The 9,304-nt window shown below is 41.9% G+C and overlaps 1 long non-coding RNA gene across 1 annotated transcript; it reads right to left on the reverse strand.

The window, feature by feature from the left end:
- Nucleotides 1–259: 259 nt before the first annotated feature.
- Nucleotides 260–5,967, reverse strand: LOC124019355. The gene is made up of 3 exons (XR_006835763.1): nucleotides 5,897–5,967; nucleotides 1,800–1,938; nucleotides 260–434 (listed from the first exon to the last, which is right to left on the reverse strand). It is a non-coding gene; the product is annotated as an uncharacterized LOC124019355 (long non-coding RNA).
- Nucleotides 5,968–9,304: the final 3,337 nt, after the last annotated feature.

The following is a 9,304-nucleotide window of genomic DNA, read 5'->3' on the forward strand; positions in this document are numbered from 1 at the left end:
TTATACACTACAGAGTTATACACTACAGAGTTAAACACTACAGAGTTATACACTACAGAGTTATACACTACAGTTATACACTACAGAGTTATACACTACAGAGTTATACACTACAGAGTTAAACACTACAGAGTTATACACTACAGAGTTAAACACTACAGAGTTATACACTACAGAGTTATACACTACAGAGTTATACACTACAGAGTTATACACTACAGAGTTATAGCTGCCGTATCTGTACTCACAGTGGCAGACGGGTTTGAGCGAGTCCCATTTGCCTAGCTTGTTGCAGTGTGTGGAGTTCCTTCCAATCAGGATGAATCCTGGCAGACAGCTGTACTGGAGTATGGTCCCCTCCACTGGGGGCCCCAGGGGCCACTCTGATACGCGCCCGTTCTCCAGAGATGTCCACACCCGCGGGCACAGTAGTACTGGGGGAGGGAGGGATAGGTCATGGTTAGAGAGGGTGAGAGAGAGAGAGAGAGAGAGAGAGAGAGAGAGAGAGAGAGAGAGAGAGAGAGAGAGAGAGGGGGAGAGGGGGGAGAGAGAGAGAGAGAGAGAGAGGGGGAGAGGGGGAGAGAGAGAGACAGAGAGAGAGAGAGAGAGAGAGAGAGAGAGGGGAGAGGGGGGAGAGAGAGACAGAGAGAGAGAGAGAGAGAGAGAGAGAGAGAGAGAGAGAGAGAGAGAGAGAGAGAGAGAGAGAGGGGGAGAGAGAGAGAGAGAGAGAGAGAGAGAGAGAGAGGAGAGAGAGAGAGAGAGAGAGAGACAGAGAGAGAGAGAGACAGAGAGAGACAGAGAGAGAGACAGAGAGAGAGAGACAGAGAGAGAGAGAGACAGAGAGAGAGAGAGAGAGAGAGAGACAGAGACAGAGAGAGACAGAGACAGAGACAGAGAGAGAGACAGAGAGAGAGAGAGAGAGAGAGAGAGAGAGAGAGAGAGAGAGAGAGAGAGAGAGAGAGAGAGAGAGAGAGAGAGAGAGAGAGAGAGAGAGAGAGAGAGAGAGATGTCTTTCTAGTGGTTGTTCCTTTTTACTTTTACAGTAGCACAGGGTTAAAAAATCTCTCTCTCTCTCCTCTCCCTCTCCCTCTCTGTCCTCTTTCTCTCTCGCCCCTCTCTCTCTCTCTCTCACTCTTACCCTGTGTCTGTGAAGAAGAGCTTTTGGCAGAGAGTCACAGTAACCACTACACAGACAACAGATGGGCATGTAGATAATGTAGACGGACAGTGAGTGGTTAGACTGTGGAGGGTGTCGGGGTGCACGGTGGAAGAAGTTATTGATTAAGTTCACAAACCAAGTTGCGTGACGCGATCAAGGACGGGGTCGATAATACCCAGGGAGTCAATCACCACCTTCCGGAGACACCTGAAACCCCACCTCTTTAAGGAATACCTAGGATAGGATAAAGTAATCCTTCTACCCCCCTTAAAAGATTTAGATGCACTATTGTAAAGTGGCTGTTCCACTGATGTCATAAGGTGAATGCACCAATTTGTAAGTCGCTCTGGATAAGAGCGTCTGCTAAATGACTTAAATGTAAATGTTAAATGTGTTACAGAATGTTGTGTCTTCCTGAAAAGGCTCCTTAGTGAACTTGACTCATTCTGGGGATCATGCAACAATGTCATGGTTATGTGCCTCATGAGAAGCTGGTGAGAGGACGTTACCTCTTCCAAAAAGCAGTAGAAACATCAGAGAAAGGTAGGTAGAGGCAGAAAACATGGGGGAGTGTGAGGAGATAGAGAGGGAATTGGATATAGTCAGTTATGGAGTGTGTGAAAGAAGAGTTGTAACTCACAGCATTTGCTGCGCTGCGTGAGGTCAGTCCAGGTACCGTTGGGGAGACACTTCCTCACCTTGGGTCCTACGATCCACCTGTTCCCTCTGCAGATGTACTCAATCTCATAGTCGAGGGGGAGAACCTGCACACTGCGGATCTGGATAGATAGATAGACAGATAGATGGACGGACGGACGGACGGACAGACAGACACCTGATCTACATGATGTTATAGCTGATCTACATGATGTTATAGCTGATCTACATGATGTTACAGATGTTATAGCTGATCTACATGATGTTACAGCTGACCTACGTGATGTTATAGCTGATCTACATGATGTTACAGCTAATCTACATGATGTTACAGCTGATCTACATGATGTTATAGCTGTTATAGCTGATCTACATGGTGTTATAGCTGATCTACATGTTATAGCTGATCTACATGATGTTATAGCTGTTATAGCTGATCTACATGATGTTATAGCTGATCTACATGATGTTATAGCTGATCTACATGATGTTACCGCTGATCTACATGATGTTATAGCAGTTCTACATGATGTTATAGCTGATCTACATGATGTTATAGCTGATCTACATGATGTTATAGCTGATCTACATGATGTTATAGCTGATCTACATTATGTTACAGCTGTTATAGCTGATCTACATGATGTTACAGCTGATCTACGTGATGTTATAGCTGATCTACATGATGTTACAGCTGATCTACATGGTGTTATAGCTGATCTACATGATGTTATAGCTGATCTACATGATGTTATAGCTGATCTACATGATGTTATAGCTGATCTTGATGTTATAGCTGATCTACATGATGTTATAGCTGATCTACATGATGTTATAGCTGATCTACATGATGTTATTGCTGATCTACATGATGTTATAGCTGATCTACATGATGTTATAGCTGATCTACATGATGTTATTGCTGATCTACATGATGTTATTGCTGATCTACATGGTGTTATAGCTGATCTACATGATGTTATAGCTGATCTACATGATGTTATTGCTGATCTACATGATGTTACAGCTGATCTACATGGTGTTATAGCTGATCTACATGATGTTATAGCTGATCTACATGATGTTATAGCTGATCTACATGATGTTATAGCTGATCTACATGATGTTATAGCTGATCTACATGATGTTATAGCTGATCTACATGATGTTATTGCTGATCTACATGATGTTATAGCTGATCGACATGATGTTATAGCTGTTATAGCTGATCTACATGATGTTATAGATGATCTACATGATGTTATAGCTGATCTACATGATGTTATAGCTGATCTACATGATGTTATAGCTGATCTACATGATGTTATTGCTGATCTACATGATGTTATAGCTGATCGACATGATGTTATAGCTGTTATAGCTGATCTACATGATGTTATAGATGATCTACATGATGTTATGATTATGATGTTATAGCTGATCTACATGATGTTATAGCTGATCTACATGATGTTATAGCTGATCTACATGATGTTACAGCTAATCTACATGATGTTACAGCTGATCTACATGATGTTATAGCTGTTATAGCTGATCTACATGGTGTTATAGCTGATCTACATGTTATAGCTGATCTACATGATGTTATAGCTGTTATAGCTGATCTACATGATGTTATAGCTGATCTACATGATGTTATAGCTGATCTACATGATGTTACAGCTGATCTACGTGATGTTATAGCTGATCTACATGATGTTACCGCTGATCTACATGATGTTATAGCAGTTCTACATGATGTTATAGCTGATCTACATGATGTTATAGCTGATCTACATGATGTTATAGCTGATCTACATGATGTTATAGCTGATCTACATGATGTTACAGCTGTTATAGCTGATCTACATGATGTTACAGCTGATCTACGTGATGTTATAGCTGATCTACATGATGTTACAGCTGATCTACATGGTGTTATAGCTGATCTACATGATGTTATAGCTGATCTACATGATGTTATAGCTGATCTACATGATGTTATAGCTGATCTACATGATGTTATAGCTGATCTACATGATGTTATTGCTGATCTACATGATGTTATAGCTGATCTACATGATGTTATAGCTGATCTACATGATGTTATAGCTGATCTACATGATGTTATTGCTGATCTACATGATGTTATAGCTGATCGACATGGTGTTATAGCTGATCTACATGATGTTACAGCTGATCTACATGATGTTATTGCTGATCTACATGATGTTATAGCTGATCTACATGGTGTTATAACTGATCTACATGATGTTATAGCTGATCTACATGATGTTATTGCTGATCTACATGATGTTATAGCTGATCGACATGGTGTTATAGCTGATCTACATGATGTTATAGCTGATCTACATGATGTTATAGCTGATCTACATGATGTTATAGCTGATCTACATGATGTTATAGCTGATCTACATGATGTTATTGCTGATCTACATGATGTTATAGCTGATCGACATGATGTTATAGCTGTTATAGCTGATCTACATGATGTTATAGATGATCTACATGATGTTATTGCTGATCTACATGATGTTATAGCTGATCTACATGATGTTATAGCTGATCTACATGATGTTATAGCTGATCTACATGATGTTATAGCTGTTATAGCTGATCTACATGATGTTATAGCTGATCTACATGATGTTATAGCTGATCTACATAATGTTATAGCTGATCTACATGATGTTATAGCTGTTATAGCTGATCTACAAGATGTTATAGCTGTTGTAGCTGATCTACATGATGTTATAGCTGATCTACGTGATGTTATAGCTGTTATAGCTGATCTACAAGATGTTATAGCTGTTGTAGCTGATCTACATGATGTTATAGCTGATCTACATGTTGTTACAGCTGTTATAGCTGATCTACATGTTGTTATAGCTGATCTACATGATGTTATAGCTGATCTACATGATGTTATAGCTGATCTACATGATGTTATAGCTGATCTACATGATGTTACAGCTGTTATAGCTGATCTACATGTTGTTATAGCTGATCTACATGATGTTATAGCTGATCTACATGATGTTATAGCTGATCTACATGATGTTATAGCTGATCTACATGTTGTTATAGCTGATCTACATGATGTTATAGCTGATCTACATGATGTTATAGCTGATCTACATGATGTTATAGCTGATCTACATGATGTTATAGCTGATCTACATGATGTTATAGCTGATCTACATGTTGTTATAGCTGATCTACATGATGTTATAGCTGATCTACATGATGTTATAGCTGATCTACATGATGTTATAGCTGTTGTAGCTGATCTACATGATGTTATAGCTGATCTACATGATGTTATAGCTGTTTAGCTGTTATAGCTGATCTACACGGTGTTATAGCTGATCTACATGATGTTATAGCTGATCTACATGATGTTATAGCTGATCTACATGATGTTATAGCTGTTATAGCTGATCTACACGATGTTATAGCTGTTATAGCTGATCTACACAATGTTATAGCTGATCTACATGATGTTACAGCTGTTATAGCTGATCTACATGATGTTATAGCTGTTATAGCGGATCTACATGATGTTATAGCTGTTATAGCTGATCTACACGGTGTTATAGCTGATCTACATGATGTTATAGCTGAACTACATGATGTTATAGCTGTTACAGCTGATCTACATGATGCTATAGCTGATCTACATGATGTTATAGCTGATCTACATGATGTTATAGCATATCTACATGATTTATAGCTGATCTACATGATGTTATAGCTGATCTACATGGTGTTATAGCTGATCTACATGATGTTATAGCTGATCTACATGATGTTATCACTGATCTACATGATGTTATAGCTGATCTACATGATGTTATAGCTGATCTACATGATGTTATAGCTGATCTACATGATGTTATAGCTGATCTACATTATGTTATAGCTGTTACAGCAGATCTTCATGATGTTATAGCTGTTATAGCTGATCGACATGATGTTATCACTGATCTACATGATGTTTTAGCTGATCTACACAATGTTACAATCAAGTATAGTAAATAAACCAGCTGTGGCCCCTACCTGCTCTTGGGTCAGTCCTCTGTACCTTATCCCTCCATCTCTGGGAGGACGGATGATAGCACAGCCGCCTGAGAACGAGAGGAGAGACACACCGTCAGATAAATGAGAGATGACCAGGACATGAGGAGAGACACACCGTCAGATAAATGAGAGATGACCAGGACATGAGGAGAGACAGCCAGCCAGCCCTTCATAGTGCACTACATTGCCTTTATAGTGCAGTACATTCCCTTCATAGTGCACTACATTGCCTTTATAGTGCACTATATTCCCTTCATAGTGCACTACATTCGCTTCATAGTGCACTACATTCCTTTTATAGTGCACTACATTCCCTTCATAGTGCACTACATTGCCTTTATAGTGCACTACATTCCCTTCATAGTGCACTACATTCCTTTTATAGTGCACTACATTCCCTTTATAGTGCACTACATTCCCTTTACAGTGCACTACATTCCCTTCATAGTGCACTACATTCCTTTTATAGTGCACTACATTCCTTTATAGTGCACTACATTCCCTTTACAGTGCACTACATTCCCTTCATAGTGCACTACATTCCTTTACAGTGCACTACATTCCCTTTATAGTGCACTACATTCCCTTTATAGTGCACTACATTCCCTTTATAGTGCACTACATTCCCTTTATAGTGCACTACATTCCCTTCATAGTGCACTACATTCCCTTTATAGTGCACTACATTCTCTTTATAGTGCTCTACATTCCTTTATAGTGCACTACATTCCTTTTATAGTGCACTATGATAATTGGGACGCACACCTATATGTCATATCTGATGATGGCCACTAGGTGGAGCGCTATACCTACTGTCTACTTATCAGACATGGACCTCTGTCTTATTATGATTCCTCGCCTCCTTTTCAACCGTTTTGGAGAAGGAGATTAAGATTCTGGTCTTCTTCTCCAATGGGTTTTGAGTGGGAGGTGAGGAGAGAGTATGCGAGGATGCCAGGACCTCGTCTAGGGGAGATAGCACACAGGAGGTAGCCAGGACCTCGTCTAGGGGAGATAACACAGGAGGTAGCCAGGACCTTGTCTAGGGGAGATAGCACACAGGAGGTAGCCAGGACCTCGTCTAGGGGAGATAACACACAGGAGGTAGCCAGGACCTTGTCTAGGGGAGATAGCACACAGGAGGTAGCCAGGAACTCGTCTAGGGGAGATAACACACAGGAGGTATAGCCAGGACCTCGTCTAGGGGAGATAACACACAGGAGGTAGCCAGGACCTCGTCTAGGGGAGATAACACACAGGAGGTAGCCAGGACCTCGTCTAGGGAGATAGCACAGGAGGTAGCCAGGACCTCGTCTAGGGGAGATAGCACACAGGAGGTAGCCAGGACCTCGTCTAGGGAGATAACACACAGGAGGTAGCCAGGACCTCGTCTAGGGGAGATAACACACAGGAGGTAGCCAGGACCTCGTCCAGGGGAGATAACACACAGGAGGTATAGCCAGGACCTCGTCTAGGGGAGATAGCACACAGGAGGTAGCCAGGACCTCGTCTATGGGAGATAACACACAGGAGGTAGCCAGGACCTCGTTCAGGGGAGATAACACACAGGAGGTAGCCAGGCTCCTGATGAAGACATCAACAGACCTTTCATGTTGACAGAGGAGTGAACTCTCCTGCTTATCAGGCTAATCACACACACACACACACACACACACACACACACACACACACACACACACACACACACACACACACACACACACACACACACACACACACACACACACACACACACACACACACACACACACACACACACACACACACACACACTCACTCACTCACACACCACACCTCGCAATACATAAAAAATTAGGCAACCATTTAAATTAGCATAATGGTACTAGCTGATTATCGTCGTAGCCTAGCTTCACACTGTTGCTGTCGAGACCCCCCGTAACAGTTATAATTGAATGTCATCTAATTTTAAAGGATGTCACTGCTGCCATCCACGTAGCATAACGTCTCTCTCTCTCTCTCTACTGCTGTAGTCGTGTTGTCAGTGTTAGCTGATTAACAGTGTAGCAGACCAACTAGCTATTGGTTTTGTCTAATAGATAACTGCCTGTGTCCTCTCAACAGTCCACATAGGATAGTGTTTCTCACATAGATAGCATTTCTATTTCGGTGGGTATTGTGGGTATTGTGGGTATTGTGGGTATTGTGGGTATTGCGTCTGCTCTGCTGCATTGTACCTCTCTCTCTTCAGAGGAGGCTCCTCAGAGGAGGAAGGGGGAGGACCATCTCAGTGAATTTCATTAAAAAATAAAACTATAGTAAATATAATCACTTCACCAAATTATAGATTAAAACACTGTTTTGCAATGAAGGATCTACAGTAGCCTCAACAGCACTCTGTAGGGTAGCACCATGGTGTAGCCGGAGGACAGATAGCTTCCGTCCTCCTCTGGGTACATTGATTTTCAATACAAAACACAGGAAGCTCATGGATCTCACCCCTTCCATAGACTTCCACAGTAAATATAACAACTTCTGGAGGACATCCTCCAACCTATCAGAGCTTTTGCAGTATGAACTGACATGTTGTCCAGCCAATCAAAGGATCAGAAAATGAATCTAGTACTGAAAGCATAAGCTACGTTCAGGGAGATAGCACACAGGAGTAACACAGTTACTGGCACAACGCTCTAACCACTAGACTACCTGCTGGTTACTGGCACAACGCTCTAACCACTAGGCTACCTGCTGGTTACTGGCACAACGCTCTAACCACTAGGCTACCTGCTGGTTACTGGCACAACGCTCTAACCACTAGGCTACCTGCTGGTTACTGGCACAACGCTCTAACCACTAGGCTACCTGCTGGTTACTGGCACAACGCTCTAACCACTAGGCTACCTGCTGGTTACTGGCACAACGCTCTAAGCACTAGGCTACCTGCTGGTTACTGGCACAATGCTCTAACCACTAGGCTACCTGCTGGTTACTGGCACAACGCTCTAACCACTAGGCTACCTGCTGGTTACTGACCTAATGCTCTAACCACTAGCTAGCACTGCAGTTCATAAAATGTGGTGAGTAGTTTTTATTTATTTAACTAGGCAAGTCAGTTAAGATTTCTGTTTTACAATGACAGCCTAGGAACAGTGGGTTAACTGCCTTGTTCAGGGACAGAACAACATATTTTTATCTTGTCAGCTCGGGGGTTTGATCTAGCAACCTTTAGGGTTACTAGTCCAACGCTCTAACCACTAGACTACCTGCTGGTTACTAGTCCAAAGCTCTAACCACTAGGCTACCTGCTGGTTACTGGCACAACACTCTAACCACTAGGCTACCTGCTGGTTACTGGCACAACGCTCTAACCACTAGGCTACCTGCTGGTTACTAGTCCAATGCTCTAAC

This window comes from Oncorhynchus gorbuscha, unplaced genomic scaffold (assembly GCF_021184085.1).
Source record: "Oncorhynchus gorbuscha isolate QuinsamMale2020 ecotype Even-year unplaced genomic scaffold, OgorEven_v1.0 Un_scaffold_8000, whole genome shotgun sequence".
Lineage (NCBI taxonomy): Eukaryota > Metazoa > Chordata > Actinopteri > Salmoniformes > Salmonidae > Oncorhynchus > Oncorhynchus gorbuscha.